Source organism: Marmota marmota, unplaced genomic scaffold, assembly GCF_001458135.2.
Source record: "Marmota marmota marmota unplaced genomic scaffold, marMar, whole genome shotgun sequence".
Lineage (NCBI taxonomy): Eukaryota > Metazoa > Chordata > Mammalia > Rodentia > Sciuridae > Marmota > Marmota marmota.
Window position 1 is genome coordinate 7,908,921 of NW_025999900.1, and position 27,789 is coordinate 7,936,709.

A 27,789-nucleotide genomic window follows, 5' to 3' on the forward strand; every position below is an offset into this window, starting at 1 on the left:
TGGACATAACACAATGCTTTTATTTTTATGTGGTGCTGAGGATCTAACTCGGGTCCCGCCTGTGCCAGGTGAGCACTCTACCGCTGAGCCACAATCCTAGCCCGGGAGGAAAGCTTTTTAAAAAAAAATAATAATAATAATAATAAGGAACACTTCTGGGTATGGTGGCAGGACTTATAGTCTCAGCTACTCTGGAGGCTGACACAGGTGGATAACTTGAACAGAGAAATTTAGGGCCAGCCCAGGCAATACAATGAGACCTTGTCTCTTAAAAATCAAAATAAAACAAAAGTGACATGTAATGTCAGAGACAGTAAACTTTAGAATAACAACTATTTATCAGTGGTAATGAGTAATGACAAACATTTCAAAACCATAAGAGGTTAATTCATCAAGAAGATTTAACAGTCCTAATATACCTTCAAAACATATCACAAAGAAATAAGGATGAAAACAAACAAATTGGTAACTATTGAGATATCAACACTTCTCTCAATGATTGATGAAATAAGTAAACAGTAACAACAAAAAATCAGTTGAAATATAGAAAAACGTGACCTAATTGATATTTGTGATACATATTTGTAATAACAAACATGATACACATCATTTCTAAGTACATATGAAACAATATAAAAATAGATCACATTCTGGGCCATAAAACAATCTAAATAAATGTAAAGTGATTAAAATTAACCAGAGTACATTCTCTTACTACAAGAAACTTACTTATTTTTATCTTTTTTGTAGTACTGAGAATCAAACCCAGGGCCTCATGCATGCCAGACAAGTGCTCTACCACTGAGCCTCATCCCCAGCCACCCTGCAACAGAATTAAACTAAAACCAACATCAGGAAAATTTCTGGGGAAATCTTCAAATATTTGGAAATTACGACACTCAACCCGTGGGTCAAAAAATGAAACTGAAAGACATTATAAAATGTTTTGAACTCAATGAAAATTAAAGCAACTTATCAAAATTTGTGGGGTTCAGTTAAGGCAATGTGTAACAGGCAATTCAGAGCATCACATGCTTCTATTAGAAAAGTAAGAAGATCTCAAATCAATGAAATACACTTAATTTATGAAACTCCAAGAGTGGGGGGTCAGGAAGCAAACTAATCAAAGTAAGTAAAAGTCTGGCAATAAAAATGTGGAAATTAATAAAACAGGAAATGGACTTTCTATAAACAATAGAGAAAACCAATGAAGTCAAAAGTTGGATCTTTGAAATGATGAATATGATTAATTAATATCTAGATAGACTTGTCAAGAAAAAAAAATGGGGCTAGGGTTTTGACTCGGGTGGAATGCTTGCCTGGCATGTGTGAGGCACTGGATTTGGTCCTCAGCACCACATGGAAATGAATAAATAAAATAAAGGTATTGTGTCCATCTACAACTAAAAATTTTTTTTAAAAGAATGAAAACAAAAATTACTAATACCAGAAATAAAATTAAATACATCAGTGCAGATCCTATAGACATTAAAAAGAGAATAAGGGAATATTATAAATACCTTTATGTCAATAGATGCCATGCACAAATTCTTTGAAATACACAAAGTAGTATCAAAGCTTACCTAAGAAACAGAAAAATTGAATAGATTTTTGGTTAAAAATCTTCTGACAAGCTGAGCGTGATGGCGCATGTCTGTAATTACAGCTATTTAGGAGACTGAGGCAGGAGGATCACATGTTCCAGGCCAGCTTTAGCAACTTGGTAGAACTCTGTCTCAAAATGAAATTTCTAAAGGGCTGGGAATATAGCTCAGTGGTAAAGTTTTGCCTAGCATGTGTGAAGTAGTTTCAATCCATAGTATCATACATACACACACAAAAATAAATATATACATACATACATACATAAAGGGAGGAGCCCACTCTTATTACACAGGTAATAGCAGTGAGGAATGCAGAAGGAAAGGGTTGGAGATTTCAATGGGCCTAAGTGACTGGTCAAACATAGATATGACCAGGCATAGTGGTGCATGCCTGTAATCCTGGTAGCTCAGGAGGATGAGGCAGGAGGAGAGCAAGTTCAAAGCCAGCATCAGCAACTTAGCAAGGCCTAAGCAACTTAGCGAGACCCTGCCTCTAAATAAAATATAAAAAGGACTGGGGATGTGGCTCCGTGTTTTAAGCACTAAGCAGCCCTCTGTTCAATCCTCAGTACAAAAAAAATTATACACATACACACACACACACACACACACCATATAATGCTAGTGTTGGAAAGACTTTGGAAGGCATGGAGTCTAAGCTTTCCACTCAAGAAGAGAACCAATTTCTGGGTGCACTGGTTGCCATGCTGTAGGTCACAGGGGTAGACTGAGGCAGTGCCAAAAAAATGGGTCTTTCTGAAGAAGTGCAAGACTTACACTTTGAAAACCACAAGATATTGTTCAATGAAATTAAAGAATACGGGGCTGGGAATGTGGCTCAAGCGGTAGCTCACTCCCCTGGCATGCGTGCGGCCCGGGTTCGATCCACAGCACCACATACAAACAAAGATGTTGTGTCCGCCGAAAACTAGAAAGTAAATATTAAAATTCTCTCTCTCTCTCTCTCTCCTCTCTCTCTCTTAAAAAAAAAAAAAAGAGAACCACACCTTAAAAAAAAGAAAGAAATTAAAGAATACTTAAAAAAAAAAAGAAATTAGAGAAGAGTAAAATAAATGGAAATGATATCTCATATTCATTGACAGGAAGAGTTAATATTTATTTATTTATTTTACAGTAGAATACATATTGTACACAAATGGAGCACAGCTTCTCATTTCTCTGGCTATACATGGTGCAGAGTCATTCCAGTAGTGTAGTCATACATGCATATAGGGTGATAATGTCTGTCTCATTCTACTGTCCTTCCCATCCCCAGAGCCTGACCCCTCCTCTCACTCCCCTCTATACAAACCAAAGTTCCTTCATTCTTCCCTATCCCCCATCTCACTATGGATCAGAATTCACTAATCAGAGAAAACATTTGGCTTTTTTTGGGGGGGATTTATTTCACTTAGCATGATATTCTCTAGTTCCATCCATTTACCTGCAAATGCCATAATTTCGTTCTTTTTTAAGTCTGAGTAATATTCCATTGTGTATATTTACCACATTTTCTTTATCCATTCATCTGTTGAAGGGCACCTAGATTGGTTCATAGCTCAGTTATTGTGAATTGAGCTCCTATAAACATGGATATGGCTGTGTCACTGTAGTATGCTGATTTTAATACCTTTGGGTATAAACTGAGGAGTGGGACAGCTGGGTCAAATAGTGGTTCCATTGCAAGTTTTCTGAGGTATCTCCATACTGCTTTCCATAGTGGTTGCACCAATTTGCAGTTCCACCAGCAATGTATGAGTAAACCTTTTCTCCCACATCCTCACCAACACTTTTTATTGCTTGTCTTCTTGATAATTGCCATTCTGATTGGAGTGAGATGAAATCTCAGAGTAGTTTTGATTTGCATTTCTCTAATTGCTAGAGATGATAACCATTTTTTTCATATGTTTGTTGATCAATTGTATTTCTTATTCTGTGAAGTATCTGTTCAGTTCCTTAGCACATTTATTGTTGTTTGTGTATGTGTGTGTGTGTGTGTGTGTGTAAGTTTTTGGAGTTCTTTATTTATGCTGGAGATTAGTGCTCTGAATTGTGTGTGGTAAAGATTTTTCCCATTCTGTAGGCTCTCTCATTACATTATTGATTGTTTCCTTTGCTAAGAAGAGGCTTTTTAGTTTGAATACATCCCATTTATGTAACTTCCTTGTTAAGGAAGTTAACATGACTCTAAGCTAACATGACGAAGATTTGGCTCTACTTTTTTTTTCTATTAGGCACAGGATATCTGTTCTAGTGTCTAAGTCTTTGATCCACTTTGAGTTGATTTTTGTGCAGGGTGAAAGATAGAGGTTTAATTTCACTTTGCTACATATGGATTTCCAGTTTTCCCAGCACCATTTGTTGAATAACTATCTTTTCTCCAAGGTATGTTTTTGGCACCTTTATATAGTATGAGATAACCATATTTATGTGGGTTTGTCTCTGTATATTCTATTTTGTACCATTGGTCTATATGTCTATTTTGGTACCAATACCATGCAGTTTTTGTTACTATTGATCTGTAATATAGTTTAAGTTCTGGTATTGTGATGCCTCCTGCTTCACTCTTCTTGCTGAGGAGTGCTTTGTCTATTCCTGGTCTCTTATTTTTCCAAATAAATTTCATGATTGCTTTTTCTAGTTCTACGAAGAATATCATTAGGATTTTAATAGGAATTGCATTAAATCTGTATAACCAGTTTTGGTAGTATCGCCATTTTGACTATATTAATTCTGCCTATCCAAGAGCATGGGAGATCTTTCCATCTTTCCAAGAGTTAATATTAAGTTCAAAATAGTCCTCACGTTGATCTATAGTTTCAATGAAATTTCTAATTAAAATTAAAATGGTGCTTTCTGAAGAAATTCAGGACAAGACAATTCTAAATTTTCATTGGAAATTCAAGGAACTCAGAAAAAGATGAAACAATTTTTCTTATATTTATTTTTTAGTCACAGTTGAACACAATACCTTTATTTTATTTATTTATTTTTATGTGGTGCTGAGAATTGAACCCAGGGCCTCACACATGCTAGGCAAGCGCTCTACCACTGAGCCACAACCCCAGCCCCAAGATGAATCAATTTTGAAAAGAACTTCAAAGATGGAAGACTAATATTTTGATTTCTAAATTTAGTTCAAAGCTACTGAAACAAAAATAGTGTGGTATTGTTATAAGCATAGATATTTGGATCAATAGGATAGAACTGAGAGTCCAGAAATAAACTCAGACATGGATGCTCAATTGATTTTCGATAAGGTTGCCAAGTGTATTCAATGGATAAAGGAGAGTCTTTACAACAAATGGTGCTGGGAGAACTGGACATCCACAGGCCAAAGAAGGAAGTTGGACCCCTACTTCACACCATACACAAAAATTAACTCAAAATGGATCAAAGACCTGCATGTAGAAGCTAAAACTATAAAACTGTTCATAGCCAACATAGTTATATATATTTTTGTAACCTCAGATTGGGCAATTATTTCTTGATCATGACACCAAAACACAAGTAACTAAAGAAAAAAAGTTATGGCCTATTGTACATCAAAGAACAGAATTTTTAAAATGAAACAATAGAACTAGATAAAGTATTTACAAATCATCTATCTGAGTAGGAATGGGGGGGATCAAATCATATATCTGATAAGGATCTAGTATCCAGAATACGTAAAGAACTCTTACAACTCAACAATAAGATGCAATCAAATTTAAAACTCAGAACAGCATTTAAATAGATGTTTCTCCAAAAAAAGTTCTGATAAGCACATGAAAGATACTCAATGTCATCAATCATTAAGGTAATATTGAATGAGATACTACTTCACACCCATTGGCATGACTATAGTATTTTTTAAAAGAAAGAAGTAGGCTGGGCACAGTGGCACATGCCTATAATCCCAGCAGTGTGGGAGGCTGAGGCAGGAGGATCTCGAGTTCAAAGGCAGCCTCAGCAATTTAGCAAGGCACTAAGCAGCTGAGTGAGAACTTGTTGCCAATAAAAAACAAAATAGGGCTAGGGATGTGGCTCAGTGGTCAAGTGCCCCCGAGTTCAATCCCTGGTACCCATTTCCAAGAAAATGGAAAATAATAAAAAGCAATGGCAAGGGTATGGAGTGACTGGAAGCCTCATGTGTTGCTGGTGGGTGTGTAAAATGTGACAGCCACTTTGGGAAATAGTCTGGCAGTTTCTCAAAAAGTTAAACATAGAGTTATCATATGATCTAGCAATTCCACTCCTAAGTGTACAACCAAGAGATGGAAAATGTATGTCCACCCAAAAACTTGTACACGGATGATCATAGCAGCATTATTTATAACCCAAAATTGGAACAGCTCACTTTTCATCAACTGATGAAGGGATAAACATATGGAGTATTCATACAATAGCATATCAGCAATAAAGGGAATGCAGTATTGATACATGAGACATATAGATAAACCTTAAAAAAAAAAAAACTATGCTAAGTGAAAGATACCAGACCACATATTGTATTATTTCATTTATATGAACTTTTCATAGGCTAATCCACATAGACAGAAAGTAGATTAGTGGTTAATAGAGAATTAGGGAAGGAAGAATTAGGAAATACAATGGAAATGTTCTCCAATTCATAATAGTAATGGTTGCAACTACAGTGAAAACGTCTGAGTTGTGTGTACTTCAAAATGGTTAAAATGGAGAATTTTATGTTATGTAATATTTATTTCAGTAAAAAATGTTAAAGTAAATTGTATTTAAAAGATCTTTCCACAAAGAAATTTCCAGATCCAGGCTTCAGTGGTAAATTCCAACTAACATTCAGGAAAAAAAAAATAGGGTCGATTCTCACAATTTCCTTCAGAGAAATGAAAGAAAAAGTGACGCTTTTAAGCTCATTTTTGAGGCCCACGTTACCAACTATATTCAAATTAGACAAAAGATTTGATTATAAGATTACAAGAAAAGAAATGAATCCCTGATGAACATAGACACATAGATGCTTAACAAAATTTTAGCAAATCAAATCTAGTAATAGATAAAAAGGGAAATAAGGCATGACCAAATCAGGTTTATTCCAGAAATGAAAGGTTGTTTACTGCTACTAGAAAACCAATTAATTCACCATACCAACATTTTTTTTAAAACTACATGATCATCTCCTTAGAGTTATAAGAAGTGTTTGACAGAATTCAAAAGTTATTTAGCAAACTTTCTTTTTGTGGGGTGTGTGTGTGGTGCTGGGGATTGAACCCAGGGCCTTGGGCATGCAAGGCAAGCACTCTACCAACTGAGCAATATCACAAACTTTCTTAATCATTAGGAATATATACAACATAATATATTCCCCCAAAGATTGGGAAAAGAAGTGCCTTTGTCACTTCATTTTAGCATTTTACCAGATACCTACTATAGTTTGGATCTAGACTGCCTTCTATGACCTATCTGTCCTCTATGACCCATGTGGTAAAGGCTTAGTTTACAGCCTGTGGTGACATTGGGAGGTGACAGAACTCGTAGGAGGTGGGGCCTCATTGAAGGAAGTTAGGTCATCAGGTATATTTGGATCCCTTTTTATTCCTCTCTCTATTTTTCACTTCCAGGTGACAATGAGATGAAGCAACCTCCTCCACACACCATGAGGCAGTACTCCCACCATAATGTACTGTGCCACCAAAGCCCAAAGCTCAGAACCAATTGACCATGGACTGAAACTGTGAGCCAAAATAATTTTTCCTTCCTTATGTTGATTATCTCAGGTATTTTGTCACAGCAATGGAAATCTGACTAACACAATGTCCTAGGCAGAACAAGAGACACATAATAGGAATAAAAGTCACACAGACTGGAAACTATTCTTACTCAGAGACAACATGGCTGTCTAATTTGGAAGCCATAAAGTACCTAAGAAAAGCTATCAAAACTAATAAGTGAGTTCCGCAAGATCACACTGGAACAAAGTCAATATAAAAAAATCAACTGCATTTCTACATACTAGCAATGCATAATCAGAAATAAAAATATAAATATACCATTTGCAATAATGTCAAGAAACTTTATTTCATATGGAAAAATTTAACAAAATATATACAAAGAACTATACAGAGAATAACTATGAAAAATATAAGAATTAAATAGATATCATGCTTATGGATTGAAAGATGCAGTATTTAAAAATTTTTTTTGTATATGGTCATAATACCTTTGTTTTATTTATTTATTTTTATGTGGTGCTGAAGATTGAACCCAGCACCTCACACATGCCAGGCAAGTGCTCTATCACTGAGCCACAACCCCAGTTCCTGAAAGATACAATATTTTAAAGATGTTAATCCTCTTCAAATTAAGGTATTTGTTCAAGGCAATCCCAAATAAAATTGGTTTTCAAACCAATTGTTTGTTTTTTTTATGGTGGTAGAAATTGACAAGCTAACTCTAAAATGTATGTGGACCTACTAGAAGATAAAGTAGGTCCAATTCTACTTCATATCAGCTTAGGAACCAAATTCCTCAATAAGACTCCTAAAATGCAAGACTCCTAAAATCAAGAATCAACAAATGGGATGGTATCAAACTAAAAAGCTTCTTCACAGCCAAGGAAACAATCAAGAATGTGAAGAGAGAGTCTACGGAATGGGAGAAAATCTTTGCCATCTGCCCCTCAGACAGAGCATTAATCTCCAGGAAATACAAATAACTCAAAAAACTTAACACCAAAAATGCAAATAATCCAATCAATAAATGGGTAAAGGAACTGAACAGGCACTTCACAGAAGAAGAAATATAGTCAGTCAACAAATATATGAAAAAGTGTTTAACATCTCTAGCAATTAGAGGAATACAATTTAAAACTACACTGAGATTTTATCTTACTCCAGTCAGAAGGGCAATTATAAAGAATATAAATAACAATAAATGTTGGCAAGGATGTGGGGAAAAAGGTACTCTCATACATTGTTGATGGGACAGCAAATTAGTACAATCACTCTGGAAAGCAGTATGGAGATTCCTTAGAAAACTTGGAAGGGAACCACCATCTGACCCAGTTATCCCATTCCTCGGCATATACCCAAAGGATTTACAATCAGCATACTATAGTGATGTGGCCACATCAATGTTTATAGCAGCTTAATTCATAATAGCTAAGCTATAGAACTAACCTACATGCCCTTCAACAGATGAATGGGTTAAAAAATATGATGTATATACACAATGGAATATTACTCAGCCCTAAAGAAGAATGAAATCATAGCATTTGCTATAAATTGATGGAACTGGAAACTATCATGCTAAATGAGATAAGCCAGTTCCTGAAAACCAAAGGTCAAATGTTCTCTCTTATATGCAGATGCTAATACACAATAAGGATTGGGGAAGAAGAATAGAAGTTCAATGTAGACAAAGGGGAATGAAAGGAAGGGATGGGGAATGGGAATAGGAAAGGCAGCAGAATAATCAGACTTTACTTTCCTATGTTCATATATGAATACACGACCAGTGTAATTCCACATCATGACAACCACAAGAATGGGAAGTTATACTACATCTATGTATAATATGTCAAAATATGCTCTACTGTCATGTATATCTAAAAATAACAAATTCACTTAAAAAATGTATATGGAACTAGAAATGACCTAGATAAAACAGTTTTGTAAAGGAAGAACAAAGGTGGAAAACTTACATTGACTGATTTCAAGACTTGTTACGAAGCTATGTAAAGAAGATAATATGGTGATGGTGTAAAGGCAGATAGATCAACAGAACATTATGAAAAGTCTGGAAATAGACCAATACACATCCAATCAGTTGTTTTGTTTTTAAAGTGACAGGGCAATTAATAGAGAATGTTTTCCAGACATAGTGCTGGTTTTCATATGAAAATTAGGAATTGCAACCCTTACCTCATACCTTACACCAAAATTAACTCAAGATGAATTTATATACCTAAAGGTAAGAGCGTAAATGCAAAACTTTTAGAATAAAATGTAGGAAAAATTTTTGTGATATTGGGTTTCATAGATTTCTTAGATGGAACTCAAAACTGCAGAGCAACCCCGGGCGCGGTGGCACCCACCTATAATCCCAGCAGCTTGGGAGGCTGAGGCAGGAGGATTGTGAGTTCTAAGCTAGCCTCAGCAATTTAGTGAGGTACTGAGCAACTCAGTGAGACCTGTCTCTAGAAAAAAAAATATTTAAAAGGGCTGGGAATATGGCTCAGTGGCTAAGCACCCCTGGGTTCAATCCCTGGTACAAAAAACAAACCAACCCTCCCCTGCAGATCATAAATGAAAAAGTGATAGACCTCATCAGAATTTAAACATTTTATTCTTTGAAAAATATTGTGAAGAAAACGAGAAGACAAATTACAGTCTGGGAGGAAATATTTGCAATGCATATATCTGTAACAGGATTTGAATCCAAAAGATAAAAAGAATTCTTACACCTCAACACTAAGAAGGCAAATAACTTACTTTTTTAAATGGGTAAAGACAATTTATTATTTTTTTTAAAGAGAGAGAGAGAGAGAGAATTTTTTTTAATATATATATTTTTTTTAGTTTTCAGCGGACACAACATCTTTGTTTGTATGTGGTGCTGAGGATCGAACCCGGGCCGCACGCATGCCAGGCGAGCGCGCTACCACTTGAGCCACATCCCCAGCCCCAAGGGTAAAGACGATTTAAAAATAATTTTTAAAAAGGACTGAGGATGTATCAGTGGTAGAACATCCCTGGAATTAATCTCCAGTATAAATAAAAATTAAAATTAAAAAATGGCGCAACCACGTTGGTGGTAGAGTGAATATATCTGCCCTGAAAATTGACCCAACGCACATATGTGAAAGGAAACAACATTTAAGAAACATGTACTATAATATATGCCAAATTTTCTCATATATTATTTCAATCATACTATAAGGAAGGTGTTATTTCTTTCATGATGAAAAATTTAAGGGTTAAGGTTAAGGGACTGTCAGAGAGGCCGCTCAAGAGTGAAGTTTCTAGGGCTGGGGTTGTGGCTCAGCGGTAGAGCGCTGGCCTAGCATGTGTAAGGTCCTGGGTCCGATCCTCAGCATTACATAAAGATAAATAAATAAAGGCATTGTGTCCATCTACAACTAAAAATATATTAAAAAAAAAAGAGTGAAGGTTCTAGCTGGGTGCAGGGGAGCATGCTTGTAATCCAGCAGTTTGGGAGCCTGAGGCAGGAGAATCATGAGTTCAAAGCCAGCCTTAGCAGAAGTGAGGCGCTAAGCAACTCAGTGAGATCCTGTCTCTAAATAAAATACAAAATAGGGGGGCTTGGGGCTGGGGCTCAGAGGCAGAGTGCTTGTCTCAAATGTGTGAGGTACTGGGTTCAATCCTCAGAACCACATAAAAATAAATAGACAAAATAAAGACATTGTGTCCATGTATAACTAAACTAAACTAAACTAAAATAAAGATTCAAAATAGGGCTGGGGATGTGGCTCAGTAGTCTAGTGCCCGAGTTCAATACCCAGTACCGTCTCCCCACAAAAAGTGTGAAGTTTCTCAAATCATAATTCTTGGTTCAAATTCCAGTTCTGTCACTTGCTTTATAACTTTGGCATTTTTTAAACTCTTGGTGCCTCAGTTTCTTCATCTGTACAACTGAATGATAACAGTATCTATGAGGAATTTCCCTAAGTAAAGGAGAGTATGCTTGTATAATTCTCAGGACTTTACTAGGCACACGATGATCCCTTGACAAATGACAGCTGTAATTAAACTGGTGGAGAGGCTATATCAAAGCCTTCCAGGGGTTCCCATCAGACTCCAGTTTTCTGCCTTGAAAAATAAGCAGAAAAGCCATTATAGAAGGGCCATGGTAGCCTACTTAGGTTGACTGTGCCTTTGGGCTCATGCCTATTCGGAGTTTGGAAATCTCCTATGGTAATAGCAACGACTCCTTATTCTTTCATGACACTTGATGGTTTGTAAAGCACTTTCCTATACTCTCTCTTGTGAGGAAAGCATCATTAGCATGCCATTTTACAGATGAAGAAGATGAGGGATCAAGGGAGGTTATACAATTAGTGGAGAATGATCAAAATCCAGGGTGTTAGACTCCTGTTCCACATGACTTTGTACCTTCCTGGCAGAGGTGAGGATTGTCTGCCTGTCACATCACTCTCCTCCTGAGTGTCTGTGGTCAGTGGTCAGCGAGTACAAGAGGGAGGCTGGTAGGCCAGGCTCAAGGTCAGGGCATGGTGTCCATCTGATCAAGAACAGACAGTGGGGACAGCCCTGGTCTCACTGGGTTGTGTACTTGGCAAGCCAGCTGTCGGCACAGCTGGCTGGTCTTCCTGGGGTCACCCAGCATGGAGGTGTGGGAAAGTCTGAGCCAAATCTCCAAGGAGGCTTTACATTCACGTTATGAAGTTAGGGAACAGGCAAAATCAATCCACGGAGACAGGAAGCAGAAGAGTAGCTTCCTGGCAGAGTGGGAGTGGAGGTGGAGGAGGCTGGGGCAGGAAAGGACATAGGGAGGGCCCTGGGTGGCAGGAATACCCAGCATCTTGATCTGGGGTATAGCTATACAGGTGTGTGAAAATTATAGGACTTTTTTCTTTTCTTTTTTTTTTTTTTGGTACTGGGGACTGAACTCAGGGGCACTCAACCACTGAACCATACCCCCAGTTCTATTTTGTATTTTATTTAGCGACAGGGTCTCACTGAGTGACTTAGTGCCTCCCTTTGCAGAGGTTGGCTTTGAATTCGTGATCCTCCTGCCTCAGCCTCTTAAGCTGCTGGGATTACAGGTGTGTGCCACCGCGCCCGGCTCAAGAGACTTTTGATTGGAATTTATCATTAAAGATGAGTGTGCCTTGCTGTTTAAAAGTTACACCTCCAATTTAAAAAAAAAAAAGCCTTCAAAATGCCAAAAAAAATGGAAATTCCAAAAAATTTAAAAATATATATTTAAAAATAAAGGAAGAAAGAAAAGAGGAAGGTAGGCAGGTAGAGACCAGCTTTTCCAAAGAGCATGTCCCTTATCCTTACCTAAAGAAAAGAAGCTGATTGAGCTTGGGGGTCTGGCTCAGTCGTACGGCACCTATCTAGTGAGCATGAGGCCCTTGGTTGCATCTTCAATACCTCTCTCTCACACACACACAAAATTAAGACTAATGTTGAGGAATTAAGTCTAAAGAGGGCAACTGAGCTGTGGTTCTAGAAGCCTGCCTTGTGTATGAGCCTCTAATCCTCTCTCCTGTCCTGCAGGCTTAGTGTCTCTAAGAATCACCTACCTGTGTTGGGAGAGCTCTGTGGGTCCTGAAAGCTGCATGGAGCCTTCCCAGGTGACCTTCGCTTCCTCTGACACAGTTTACCATCATTCATTGTGGAACCCGGATGCAGGGTTTTAGAATTTAATTCTTTCCAGCTCAAATAACAGTTTCATTCTCCACCCTCATTTTCACAGGCTGGTAATTTTGAGACCATTACCATTTGGGCTGTGTTGTTCCCATCCCAGATGTAAATAGGAAGGGGACTTTCATAAGTAGCTCTGAGAACTGAATGGTTCTCTCTCTGGACCTATTTTTAACCAAAGTGCTCAATAAATGCTAGCCTGCCAGCAGCCATAAAACCTGTGTGAACCAAATAGAAGTTAATTATAGACAGCAAAGACTGTTACAAACGCAAGCAGAAGTTCATAAAAAATGAAAGTGTTTTAGTTTTCCTCTTATAATTAAGAGAACTACCATTAAAGAAAAGAATTACAATGGGTTTGAATGATGCAATTAATTTTTCATTGCATCCACTAAATAGAATATATTTTTCCCTGTGATCATGAGGCATTTTCAATAAGTCAGTACTTTGGGATTTACTTCAAAATAATGGGAGGGGTACTAGAGAAACAAGGCTGACGATGGATTGATGATCGTGGAACCCCGATGATGGGGATGTGAAGCTTCATGGCAATATTTTCTCCTTTTGTGCACGGTAGAACTATTCTAATATAAAAGGTTTTAAAATGAAAAAAAAAAAAGAAAATGAATAAAAAGAAAACCTTCATAAAAACTTAAAAGCTGAGATTTAATGGGCCATATTCTCTGATCATAATCCAATAAAATTAGACACAAATATGATTCCAATATCCGTTTTTTCTCCTTCAGTGCTGGGGATTGAACCCAGAGGCATTATATTATTGAACTACAACTCCCGTTCTTTTTCTTTTTATTTACTCACTTATTTGATTTCGTGGTGCTGGAGATTTAACCCAGGGTACTCTTCCACTGAGATATACCTCCAGCCCTTTTTAAAATTATGATTTTTATTTTGAGACAAGGTCTCCTTAAGTTTCTGAAGATGGTCTCAAACTTGCAATTTTCCTGCCTCAGCTTCCCGAATTGCTGGGATTACAAGCAGCCCACCTCATCCAGCCTGTTTCTCAAAAAGTCTAGTTATAGTTGTCCCTCTATCCTCAGGGGACTAGTTCTAGTACTTCTTCAGATACCAACATTCACAGGTGCTCAAAAAAGTCCTTATATAAAGTGGTTTGGTATGTGCACATATCTGTGAACATTCTCCTATGTAGTTTATTTTTAAATCTTTATTTATTTATTTTTGCAGTCCTGGGGATTGAACCCAGGGAATCTGCCACTGGGTTACATCCCTGGTCCTTTTTTCCATCTCCTCCTCCTCCTCCTCTTCTTCTTCTTCTTTTAATTTGAGACAAGTTTCCTTAAATTGCTGAGGCTGACCTTGAACTTGGGCTCCTCTACCTCAACATGGGTTTAGAGGCATGCATCACCATTATATAGTATAAGTAATTTGTAGATTACTTATAATACCTAATACAATGTAAATGCTATATAAATAGTTGTTGTATTATATTGTTTAGGGAATAATGATAAGAAAAAATGTTTGCTATGTGTTTTGTGCTGGGAGCCATTAGCCAAGTAGGTATGACAATTTCCTTGCCAGCGTACCCCATGTTGCTGACATTTTGCAGTGACATTGAATGTAGTTGACCTTGCTCAAGGACCAGGGCGGATTAGGGTGTTCCCGGTTTAACATAATCGTGTTTAGGGCGTTCCCAGTTTAGGTTCCAGGTTTAAGGTTTAAGATTATTCCTGCTGGGAATAGGGCGTATCCTGCTGCCTGAGTTCCCCTTGAGTTCTCACGGGATTCAGACAATATATTTTGGAGATAGAAGCCCAGTGGAAGTGGATTTGGGCAGAGAACGTGGATTTCCCCAGAACGTGTCTGTATACGGCTGGTGTGAGTTCGGGAATAAAGAGTTGCTGTTTGAATCTACAAGCTGTGTGGTGGCTCGTGATTGTGTGCCCAGCCAGACTGCGGCATTTGTGCCCAGCTGGGGATTGAACCCAGGGAATCTGCCACTGGGTTACATCCCTGGTCCTTTTTTCCATCTCCTCCTCCTCCTCCTCTTCTTCTTCTTCTTTTAATTTGAGACAAGTTTCCTTAAATTGCTGAGGCTGACCTTGAACTTGGGCTCCTCTACCTCAACATGGGTTTAGAGGCATGCATCACCATTATATAGTATAAGTAATTTGTAGATTACTTATAATACCTAATACAATGTAAATGCTATATAAATAGTTGTTGTATTATATTGTTTAGGGAATAATGATAAGAAAAAATGTTTGCTATGTGTTTTGTATGAAAGCAATTTTTTAAAAAAATATTTTTTATCCGCCATTGGTTGACTCAGAGGATGCACAACCCTTGGATACAGAAATTAAGAAACATGCCTAATCATTAGATAGGGAGGAAACCAAAACTAAAATTAACAATTATCTAGGAAAACAATGAAAAAGAATATTTTTATTCACTCATTAATACGTGCATCCATTCATTCATTCATTCAATGTGCCTGTATCGAATGCTCATGGGGTACTTGGGACCATAACAGGTGCAAGGCCCTGTCCATGTGGATCTCACATTCTCATGACATGGGGAGACCAAAACAAAGAAACTGGGGAACCTGCATTTAAAATCAAATACATTTCAAAAAGTAAAACAAAGAAAGAAAGAAATTGGGGAACCTATGAAGCACCACATAGTAATATGTGCTCAACAGACCAAGCAGTCTAAGCTAAGCCGTCAGGATGGGGTCAATGGGGTATGGTCATGTGTGGGGCTGGCTAATTCAGTAAGATGGGTAGCAAAGTCCTCCTGGAGACATGACATTGGGGCAGATTTGAATGAGGCAGGGCAGCAAGTCTAGGAGAGCCAGGCTTGGAGCTCTTGGAGAGGGGGTGTCAGTGTCCTTTCCACACTAGTGCCCAGGGCCACTGGTCTGAGCCTGTGCTCAGAGTGGGGCAGCAGGGGCTGGGCCCAGGCCTGTTCCTCAGAAGCAGCCTGAGAGAAGGGACTTCTCCAGGGTGGAGGATAATCCAGCTGTACCTTGGGGCACCCCAGTTGATTCCAGTAGTGGGCTGGCTGCCTGGGGAAGTGGGTACATACTGTCTGGTGGATGGCACAAGGGAATCACTGGTCACTTCTCTGGGGTGGCAGTCATACCAGCACCTTAGCTCAGTGTCTAGTAGCCTCTTTCATAGCTGGGACAGAGCATGTGTGGCTACATGTCACTTCACAATTCATTCATTCATTGTGTGCTGAGAACATGAGCTATTTGGGGACAGGGATCCTCAAGGAGCAAGCAGGTGGCTCCAGTTTGCGTGTGGTGAGCTAACTGGCAAGCCGTACCCCACTGCCCTGCGCCACTGTGAGCACCCTGAGATTCCCGGGAAGGAGGTCCAGGGGGAGCTGGTGACAACCAGGCCCAGATGTGGTCCAGACTCTGGAAAAACCCTGGAACCAGGGATGAGTCATGATTCGTACCTCAAACTGAGACTAGCCAGGTATGAGTGGCACTCACCCAGAATCCCAGTGACTTGGGAGGCTGAGTCAGGAGGAGCGCAAGTTTGAGGCCAGCCTTAGCAACTTAGTGAGACTGTATCAAAACAAAAAATTAAAAGGCCTGGGGGTGTAGCACAGTGAGAGAGTGCCCTGAGTGCCATCTCTTGTATGTGTGGAGGTATGTGTGGGAGGGTAGAGTTTCAGTTAAGTATTCTTAACTTTTAAGTAATTTTTAAAAGTTGAAGTGTTTTGGTGTTTTTTTTTGTTGTTGTTGTTGTCGTTGTTTTGTTTTTTGTTTTTTATCTTCTCCTTTTGTGATGCTGGGAATTGAACCCACAGCCTGGAGCATGCTAGGCAAGCTCTCTACCACTGAGCTATACCCCAGCCTTAAGTAATTCTTAACTGCTCTGTAGGGTAGATTATATTATCCCCATTTTCCAGATGAGGAAGCCTCAGCTCAGGGTTTAAGTAACATGATTAATAGAGGGCAGAGCTGCTTCTCTCCAGGAGCCTCTGACTCTCTTTCTGCCCTTCGCCCTTCCAGGAGGCGGGGCAGGATGAGCTTCAGGAGCCTTTGTAGCTACTGGTGGTCGTTGCTACAATGGGGCAGGGTGGTGGGGAAGAGTGGCTATGGACACTGGGAGTCCTTGGGTAGGAGAGGACACTGGGGCAGTGTCTTGCCCTAGAACCTGGCTCCTCTTGAGCACCATTCAAAAGCTGGCTGCAGTCCTCCTGCCCAAGGGCACATCCATTCAAATACAGGGAGAATCCTGTAAAAGGGGACCAGCAGCCAAGGGAAACAGTCCCAGGCCCAGAGCACCTGTGATAGCATACCTAGTGTATCCCTGGATATTAAGGTACCTAGCACGGAGTGTGGCACATAGTAGGTGCTCAATCACTGGTTACCATTTTTATCATGAGGACTTAACTTGCTTATGCAGAAATTGAATCGGAAACTGAATTTCCTTCTAGGCTGAGAACAGGAAAGCTCTCTAGGGCCATGGTTTCGGGAACCAGATGAAATCTGTTTCTAATGGGGGTTCTGTGGAAGCTCAGCCAGCAGTTCTATCAAATTAGCAGGTCCAACAGACACAAGGGAACAGATTTCTTCCTGAGCCTGGACCCTACTATCCTTTATCCCTTGGAAATCAGATTATGGGGAGGGCAGGGCCAGGGAGGAAACTGAACTAACACAATTACCAACTCGTGTTTGTCCATCTCAGCCTGGGAGCAGGGCAGGGAGGAGAGAGCAGAGGGGAAGCCAGAGTCTGTCTCAGGAAATGACAAATCCAAGAAAGTAGACAGGACAAGCCCACCCCTACCTCACTTTGGGCCCATCCTGGGATTAGTGGGTTCATCTCCACCGTGCTCCATGGAGTTCCACGTTAGGGACCCCGGTCCTGGATACCAATGTGGGCCTTCCTTTTATGGCCATGATGCCATCACCCTGCCTCAGGCTCCCCAGGGATGGGGTGTTGGCTTCCATCAAGGCCTTCTATGTCATTATTGATTCAAAGGCAGCCAAATGACCTGCAGCCAAGACTGCTGATAGCTGGTCTTTGATTTGCCATAAACTAGATTTTGGACGTTGGGAGATCCTTAGGCCCCGTCTCCTTACCTGTAAATGAGGTTTATGATCCTATGGTGCCTGTTGAGCTCCTGTTCTCGGCGTCTATCCATCTTCCCCCATTGTGAGGCAGGTTGGGACCTCCCAGGTGGGCTCTGATGGATCCAAGCCACCAGCGCAGCACCACGCCTCCTGTCTCCGTGGCTACCGGAGCTGTAGGCCTTGTCTGGCTTCAGACTTTCCTTTAGGGACTGCAGGAAGTTTTTCTTGTCTTATACCCAAATGGGAACAAGGCAGCCTGTTGCCCTGAGTGATGGTGACAACCACAACACCTGGCAGGAAGCCAGACCTGAGATAAAGCAGACACACTTGGACAGCAGAGCCTAGAGAAGGAGCCACCATAAATCTCGTGGCCACCTCATCAAGGCACTCTTCAGTTCTATTAGCAGCCAGTCAGTCGCTGTGACTGTTTCATGCAGTTTGAGTTGTATTTTCTGTCACTTGCCATCACCAGTCTCCTTATGGACTAAGACTTTTTTTCGAGCTTCGAAGTGCTGGGGCTCCCGATGGAAAATTGTCTTCTGTCATTTCCATGCACTGACTGCAGTCACGCCCTGTGTGGCTCACTATGGACATTCTGATTTCACAGGAAGGAAGACAGGGGATTGGTTTGGACAGTCCTCTCATTTCCTGCTGATGTCAGTAAGCCAGGGACCATGGGAACTTTCCTAGGTTACACAGCAAAAGCCCATCCACAGAGAACAGTGTAAATGACGAGAAGAGCAAGTTCCCACTGAACTCAGCTAGTGAGCCTCTGCATCCCCTGTCGACTGCTACTAGTTTAAATTGGGATTCTGTTTAAATTCTCAACCCAAGAGAGCTGACTAATAAAATCACTTTATTCATCTGTTTCCCAGCACCCAACACTGTCTGGCATGTAGCAGAATTGCAATCAGAATTATGACTTTACTTCCCACAATCTGAACCTTTTTACTAACCTCCCCAAACTCATGACTGTATTAGAATTTTTTGGCTCTCTGGAGAAACAGTGTTTGGGGATTCAGCAAAACTCCACCAGGTACTACCTATTTAGGTATGGTGCTAGGAGTTTTCATATATATAGTTTTTCATTTATTATCCAAAACTGCCCAAGTTAATTTTATGCCCACTTCCTAGAGAGAGAAACAAGCTCAGAGAGATTGTGTAGCATTTTAAAGTTGCACAGCTAACATGACAAAGTTAGGAAGGAATCACGTCTTCTAGTCACATCATTGATAATAATCCTCTGGTCAGGTAACAGAACCCCAAAGGGCCTACACGTCTCTCCCAACTTCCACTGTGAGGAAAGTCTCAGTCACAATCTGGTGGTGACTGTCCTTGGACAGTGGGGACAGCAGTCTGGAGACTGGCAGCAGGAGCATCCTGTCGGTTCTCCTATGGAGTCAGCTCTGAGTCAGTTCTAAGGAATCCTTGGCCAGTGCTTGTTTTCCAAACCTGAAGGGCCAGAGGCACGTATATGCCATTTGAGGGCAATGGGCCACAGGCAGGGTCAAGGTAGGGGAATCTCACCTAGTTCCTGTTTGAAACCAGAAGCACAAAGAGGAAGCACCCAAGAGAACCCATGTGAACATTCTCTCCACTCCTTTTCTTTATTGAGATATAGTTTGTGTACCATAAAACCCGGGTGGATCATCTAACATATCCCATTCAATGGTCTTTGGTTTATTTCCTCAGTTGTATAACCATGGCTGCAATCCAAGTTTAGAACATTTTCATCATCCCCCAAACAGATCTCACATTCAGTAGTGCTCACTCTCCATTCTTCCCCCCAAATTCCTTTCCCACCCTCGCAAACTTAACCTACCTTCTGTCTCATAGATTTGCCTATTCTGGACAGTTCATATAAATGGAATCATATACTAAATAGTCTTTTGTGACTGGCTTCTTTCAGTTAGTGTAATGTTTTCAAAGCCATCCGCTTTGTAGTAGGAATCAGTACTTCATTCTTTTTTATGGCTAAATAATATCCAGTTGTATGGATAGACCACATTGATTATCCATTCAGCAGTTGATGAACATTTGGGGCTATTTTCCGTTTTCTGGGTATTCTGAATAATTCTGCTAGGAACATTCATATGCAAGTTTTTGTGTGGACCCCTCTTCTCTGATTTATGTGTTCACCCCATCTTTCTCATATAGGTGATAGCTCTGGTTATGTAGCAATACACACCTTTCGTGTTTATGAAAAATGTGTATTCTTCTTTTGTGTGTCTTCATTTTTCGCGTACATGCATAATACTCTGTTTGAGTTCTTCTTCTCTATTTCTGCCTTCTCTCAGCACTGTGTTTTTAGGATCCATCCATGGAATACCTCTGATCGTGACTTCCGATAGCTATGTGGCCCCAGGGATGGGTCACCGCCACATTTTGTATTATCTGTTTCCATGGGGATTTCCAGATCTTGGCTACCACTCACAGACCCACAGTGGACATCCCAGTACATGTCCACTGCAGGACCCTGGTGGCAAAGCCTAGAACGTGTGCCCAGGAGTGGCTTCTTGCTGGTTCATAGAATGTGCACACTTCCTCTGAGGAGTGCTGGCACCGGGACACTCTTTGCCCTGCTGGCAGGCGACAAGACTGGGGACACAGGAAGAAGAAATTGATGTTTTCATCTTTTCCCACACAGAAGTAATAGCTAAAACACACTCTTCCTGCAGCTGCAGGACCTCAGTTCAGAGATGGCCACAGCCTGCTGAAAGTGACACAAATCCTTCTTTTCATTTCAGGTCTCATAGCATTTGCCAAGCGTCTAGATCATTGATTTCCTTTAAACATTCTGGTCTCATTAAGTGAAGATGTTGTTGTTGTACTGGGAATTGAACTGGGGAGGCTTTACCACTGACTTACCTCCCTGGTCCTGTTTATTTATTTTGATGCTGGGGATTGAACCCAGGGCCTCATGCATGCCAGATAAGCACTTTACCACTGAGCGACATCCCCAGCTCCTCTCCAGTCCTTTTATTTTATTTTATTTTTTTTTTTGAGACAGGGTAAAGTTGCTGAGACTGGCTTTGAACGTGTGATCCTCCTGCCTCAGCCTCCCAAGCCACTGGGATTATAGGTGTGTGCCACTGCTCCCAGCATCATAATTGGTTTTTCTTAAAGTGAAAGCCATATTCCTACTCAACAGACCAAAGCCGAGAGTGAATTGGGCAGTGTCCAGACAGTGTTGGTACTGTCGCTGGGAGGGCTGGCTGGTGGTGGAGGGGAAGCAGTGACTATGACTGTCTAGTGCTCCCTCCAGCTGCTGCCCCTTTGTTCCTCTCCCCAGCTTCTAGTTTTTAGAGTCTAGCTCTGCAGAGAAGCGTCTGTGGCTAGCTCTACTTAGAAGTATTTAGGTCAAAAAGGGAACCCTGCATTTCACAACACTAGCTGTATTTTTATGTATGTTCTCATAAATGCTGAAAGAGGATAGATTAGGAGAAGGAGATGACGTTTTTGGAGAAGTTACCAGGATCCCCTATCTCTATTTGTCCCCTACATTTTGCTTAATAGCAGTATCATGAACAGTGAAGCCAAAGATCATTGGACCGGAAAGAAGACATGATTATGATGACAATAATAGCAGACTTTCCCTCAGTACTGGGGACTGAGCCCAGGAGTGCTCTACCACTGAGCTCCATACATCCCCAGCCCTTTTTATTTTCAGATAGGGTCTTGCTAAGTTGCTGAGGTTGGCATCACCTTAAACTTGTGATCCTCCTGCCTCAGCCTTCCTCCGCAGCTGGGATTACAGACAGGCGCCACCCCTAGCCTAATAGCTGCTCTTTTTTTTTTTTTTCCCAGTGCCTTCTGCATATGAGTGTGCAAGGTTCTTTATCTGTTTAACTGTTTTCACAAATCTATACAATAGTATTGAAAAGTAAGTTTCATCTCAACTTTGGTGTGAAGAAATTCAGGTTCAAAAGAGTTAAAGGACTTGACCCATGTCATAAAGCAGAGAGAGTTTACCTAAGACTCTCTGCCTTTATTTTTGCACGTTGAATCCAAGGCCTTGCGCCTGTTAAACACATGTTCTATCACTGAACTACACCCCCAGTCCCTCTCTGGCTTTCTTCCTACTACTCCATTCTACTTGGGCCCCTTCTTTCCACCCCTCCAGGCCCTTGTCTTCTCCCACTCTATTGCTCTTCTGAGGCAGACAGACTCTGACTCCAAGCATGAGAGAAGGAGGTTTCTTGAAACCAGAAGGGGCTCAGGGATCAGGAAAACAGTTTACAGAGTTGCAATAATCCTATCCTTTTTTCCCTGTGCTGGGACTGAGGAGCAGGAGAAGGTGGAGGTCAATGCCCAGAAATGGGCAGAGAGGATCTGGGGCACAAGATCTAGGCATGGTGCAGAAGCCGCTTCTTAATCTTTTTCTCTGATCTTGTTGCCCCCCAGTGTAGGGCCCACAGTGTTTGCTCAGGGCAGGAAGTTTTTTTTTATATATATATTTATTTTTTAGTTGAAGTTGGACACAATACCTTTATTTATTTTTGCATGGTGCTGAGTATTGAACCCAGGGCCTCCTATGTGCTAGGCAAGCGCTCTACCGCTGAGCCACAATCCCAGCCCAAGGGCAGGAAGTTTTAACAGCAGAAGGGCTGAAGAAATTGGGTAGCTGAACTCCTCCTGAGCCCTAAAGTCACATTGAGGACTGAGCGAAAGAAAGTTCCTGAACTGTGGGCCCATCGAGTTTCCTCCCACCCAGTCTTACAATAACCTGGGCTCTTGAGCTGGCTGGTCATAGGGCTAGAAGAGAGGAAGCACGGAAGGCTGAGCAGAGAGTGTGCACACTCTGGAAAGAACCTGGGGTGCACTCAGCATGGGCACTGGGGGAGGGGGACAATGACAGAACCTTGTTCTGCACTGGTTCCCACTCATGCAGCTTGCAGGACTGGGGAAGCAGCAGGAGCAGGTTGCACCTCCCGCAGCTCTAGGACCACCACAGTGCATAGCAGCCCCTGGGCTTAGGAACTACACAGACTGGAGAAGCACATGGCAGTCTTGCCCTCTGTGCCTGGAGATCATCCTAGAGGCTTCCTGTTATCCTAGATTTTGAAGGTTGGAACACTGGAGCTTGAAAGAAGTGAAGACCTGGCACCAGAAACTCCAAGAACTGAACAGGTTGTCTGTCTCCTGTCGTGAGGTCAGGCCCTCAAGGTAAAGACCAGGCCAGAGATTTCCACCCTGCCTGTCAAGGTGTTGTTTCTGGCCTCAAGACAACCAGGGTAGAGTTCTTGATCTTTCACTGAATTAACAATCACAACAGCCAATTCCAATTAGAATAGAAAGTCTAAATGATCTCATCTGACACATATGAGCTGATCATGTTTTTAAATTTCTTTTTTTTAGTTGTAGATGGACAAAATACCTTTATTTTATTTATATATATTTTTTGCGATTCTGAGGATCGAACCCAGTGCCTCACACATGCTAGGCAATGAGCTCTACCACTGAGCTGTAGCCCCAGCCCTGAGCTGCTCATCTTAAATGCGGATATACTTGGCTTCTTATGCCTACTGCTCCTGCAATTCCAATTTGTCTTATAAGTTTGACTTCTTTTTGAAGGAGACCCTAGAGGCACACTTACCACTGGTCCTCTACTTTCCATGGCTCCCATTCCTCCTCCCAGCTCACCCTTCCTCTGTTGTCCAGTGCACCAACATCAAGATCAGCCTCCCCATCTTTTCCTTCCTTCTAAGTGGAACTCAGGAACTCACCTTATCTTAAATTCTTCAATTCATATACGGTAGCCTGAATGGTAAAGAGGTGTAAATACAGTGTTCGGCAGGCAGGGGGGCCGAACACTCAGAACTCAGGGATAAAAAGTTATTTACTGGTCTTAAAAGTGTTTGCCTACTGCACCCCAAATCAGGGAGGACAGTAAGGAAGTTGAAAGTTGCTGCTGACTACACTCAAGAGGCCTCCCAAGGAATACAAAGAGTACCCTGATTCAGAGGAGGCCGAGGCCTGGGACATCACCAGGGGTCTCTCCACAGGAGAACAATCTGGGGGAGTTGTGGGATATGGATACTGGCCTTTGTGTTGCTCTTACCTCCACAGCCAGACCTGAATGGGTGTTAAACCCACCTTCCCACTGAGGCTACACTCCACCAGCTCTTGCCCATGGAATCCCAACCCAGACAACTGCTCAAGGAACAAAGTTCTGCGGTTCCCTGTGAAGCAGGGATGTTTAACACTGGGATAAAGATAAAGGAATATGAACTGCAAACTGCTTATCACAGGAGTTTAGGAAAAAAGATCTTTCTTCTTGACTGCTGTCAAGAAGAAAATGTCAATGGGGTTGGGGTTATAGCTCAGCAGTAAAGCGCTTGTCTTGCACATGTAAGGCACTGGGTTCGATCCTCAGCACCACAAAAAAATAAATAAAATAAAGATATTGTGTCCATCTTAAAAAAAAAAAAGGAAGAAAATGTCGATTTGAGCCAGTTTTCTTGGGCCTGCAATTGGGCAGATTTTATTTTAAACTTGTCCTTCCTCTTCTTTTTTTTTTTTTAAACAACTTGAAAGACAATGTTTTATTCTTATGCTCCTGCATACCTAAAACCTAAAGAATTCAGCTCCCATCCTCTGATCCCTTTTATCTTTCTTCCAGTCTCCCAGTGTGTTTATTACTCTTCTCTGAAAGCCATCCAAAGGATTTATTTACGTCTCCCAGATGCTGAAACACCAGGACAGCATTCAGCAACCCACAGTGGTCAGAGCCCACAGAGATACAGGACCTGAGCATCAGACTTTGTGTGGTTTTTCTAGGGGAAAGGCTGGGACCAGCTTGGTTGACTCTCTTTTGTTTGCCAAAGGCTCTACTCAGTTGAACCTGCCTCTTCACAGGCCCTTTTCAATCTCTTGCTATTGCTGCATGTTGTAATCAAAGCCCCAGCCAGAGTCACACTGGGTGTAGGTGGGGAAATCAGGTATGCACCTTCCTCCACCAGGAACCACATCCAAGAAGCAGCCAGCTGTGAGAAGAGCACTAGCTTTAGAGGCCAGGCCCACCACTAACTGGCCCTGGCCTCTCCATCTCCAAAATGAAGGAATGGAACTAGATGATGCAGCTAACTGCTCCCCGCCACCCCCCACATACATATACACACCTCCTTCAGGGCAAACCCAAAAAGACTTCTTTAGGCCTTGACTCTATGCCTTCTCAGATTCCCCCGCCACGTGCTGGCTTCTTTTCTGCCAGATGTGTTTTAATTGAAAAGCTTGTTCCTCTAAGTGTAATTCCAGTGCTTCTTTTCCACTAACGAGGCAAAACCTTTCCCTCTCACATTTCTCTACCTGCCCTCTCCAAGTGCCATGCCTGTGTTCCTGGACCTCCAGCTCTGTCCTGAGGATTGGGGGCCAGCACTGAACTTTGGGGCCGGCTTTGGCTTAGTCAGACTTCCCTGTTGGCTTTTTTTGGCTTAGCTTCTTCTAGAATCAGATGTACAGGGTATTACACACACACACACACACACACACACACACACACACACACACCCTGCATGGAAAACTCCAGTCAACATTGTCCTTTGGCACACACAGAACTTTTCCATGGCTTACCCCTTTCCTGGTTCTCTTAGCACTGGCTCTGGGCCAGGTCAGAGTGAAGGCTAAAGAAGTTTGCTGTCCAAGCGGCTGAGGTCTGGGTCATCTCCAGAACGCCCATATTAAGACTAGAGTTTAGTAAAATCTGTTGCCCCTCACCCCAACCCCTGCAGATTTGCTGTCATAAGCAAGGATTGATGAGGCCTCTGTCAGGCCTGGCTTTTTTTTTTTTTTTTTCCAAATCTCCCAGCTCTCAGATGGAGTTGGCTCCTCAAGTCAGAGATGGTGCCAAAGGCCCCAAACTCAGCTTTGTCAGGTCCACTATAATGAAGATAATTTACTTTTTTTTTTTTTTTTGGTACTGGGGATTGAACTCAGGGGCACTCGGCCACTGAGCAACATCCCCAGCCCTATTTTGTATTTTATTTAGAGACAGGATCTGAGTTGCTCAGCACCTCACCTTTGCTAAGGCTGGCTTTGAACTTGAGATCCTCCTGCCTCAGCTTCCTGAGCTGCTGGAATCACAGGTGTGTGCCACTGCACTCGGCAATTTACTCTTTTTCAGAAGAAGATTTGCTTAAATAGTAAGTTAGCTCTCTGAACAGCTTACTTTCCCTTGACAGATCCCATCCAAAAAAGCCTTCTATGTGGGAGGTATATAAGTAGCAACAAGCAACGAGAGTAAAAAAGATGTGCTAATGATAGTAAACCTTTCAGTACTTTTTATATATCAGGGATTTTTTTTTTTTTTTTTTTTTTTGGGGCAGTACTGGGGATTGAACTCAGGGGCACTCGATCACATTCCCAGCTCTATTTTTTTTTTCATACTTTTTTTTAGGTTGTAGGTGGACACAATACCTTTGTTTTTATTTTTATGTGGTGCCAGGGATTGAACCCAGTGCCTCACACTTGCAGCACTCTACCACTGAGCCCCAACCCCCGCCCCCATCAGGGATTATTTTAAGATATTAAATTATATATAATTTTAAATGTTACATTCAGCCTTTTTATTTATTTATTTATTTTTTGAGATGGGATCCCACTATGTTGTCAGGCTATATTCAAAACTCCTGGGCTCAAGTGATTCTCCCACTCCAGCTTCTCAGTAGCTGGGACAACAGGGTGTGTGCCACTGCTGATTTGCTTTTATAGTTTATGTCCTCATTCAACCCTCTGAGAATGTGCTCCTGGTGTAGGCACTCTCCCCTTTTTACAGATAAGTTTGCAACTCTGAGCAGTTGTAATTTGCAAGAAGATCTTAGTTTGCCAACTGATTCTGGTGGGCAGTAAACAGATGTTTCGAAAATAAGCACTCACTGGGCACAGTGGCACACCTATAATCCCAGAGGCTTGGGAGGCTGAGGCAGAAGGATGGCAAGTTCAAAGCCAACCTCTGCAATTTAGCAAGGACCTGAGCAACTTAATGAGACCCTATCTCAAAGGAAAAAAAATAAAAATGGTTGGGGATGTGGCTCAGTGGTTAAGTACCCCTGGGTTCAATCTCCTGGTATTCCCCCATCCCAAAAATGAAAATTCATCAGAGTGGGATCTAGAGAACGCTTTGATCACAGGGATTGTAATGGAAGAAGTCAGATTTTAGAATCGAGAGGGATCTATTTCAGTTCCCAATAGATTAGGTGACCTGCCCAAGGCCCAGGCAGAGCAATTCTTTGAAAAACAGGTCTAGAATTCTCTTGTTAGTTCAGAGCCATTCCTACTCCACTTACAAGTTTCTTAGGAAAGAAGTTAACCTTAACTACTTAAGGTGGGATCTTAGAAAATACCGTCTCTGAGACATGAAGAGAAAATAATAAGTGAAAAAAAGGAGATTGGGGCAAGCCTCAAACTTTTGCTACTATCAGTCTAGGGATAATCAAGTAGGGAGATGTATGTTACCCTATGAGAGCCTATGCCAATCACCAACCACCACACGTTTCTGGTGTGTGTTTAAGTATGTCATGTCTGGGTCATTATACACTCTCCCCCTTCCGCCATGGTATTTATGCACCCTAGTAAAGAGATCTGTAGATAATTACTTCCAAACCAACACCGCATTTTTTGACCTCCATTATAAATTAGGGATTATGCTTGGGGATTTTGGTTGGAGAATCTTGATGACCAAGTGTATTAGACCATGCCAGTCCCAAGGCACACTGAATGATAGTTAATATGAATCCAGGAAATTCCT

At 41.3% G+C, this 27,789-nt stretch overlaps 1 long non-coding RNA gene across 1 annotated transcript in view; it reads right to left on the reverse strand.

Moving 5' to 3' along the window:
• Window positions 1–18,560, reverse strand: part of LOC125615223 — a 32,188-nt gene extending 13,628 nt beyond the window's left edge. The window contains exon 1 of the long non-coding RNA XR_007345768.1: window positions 18,054–18,560. This is a non-coding gene — a long non-coding RNA (uncharacterized LOC125615223). The remainder of the gene's footprint in view (window positions 1–18,053) is intronic.
• Between the last annotated feature and the right edge of the window lie 9,229 nt (window positions 18,561–27,789).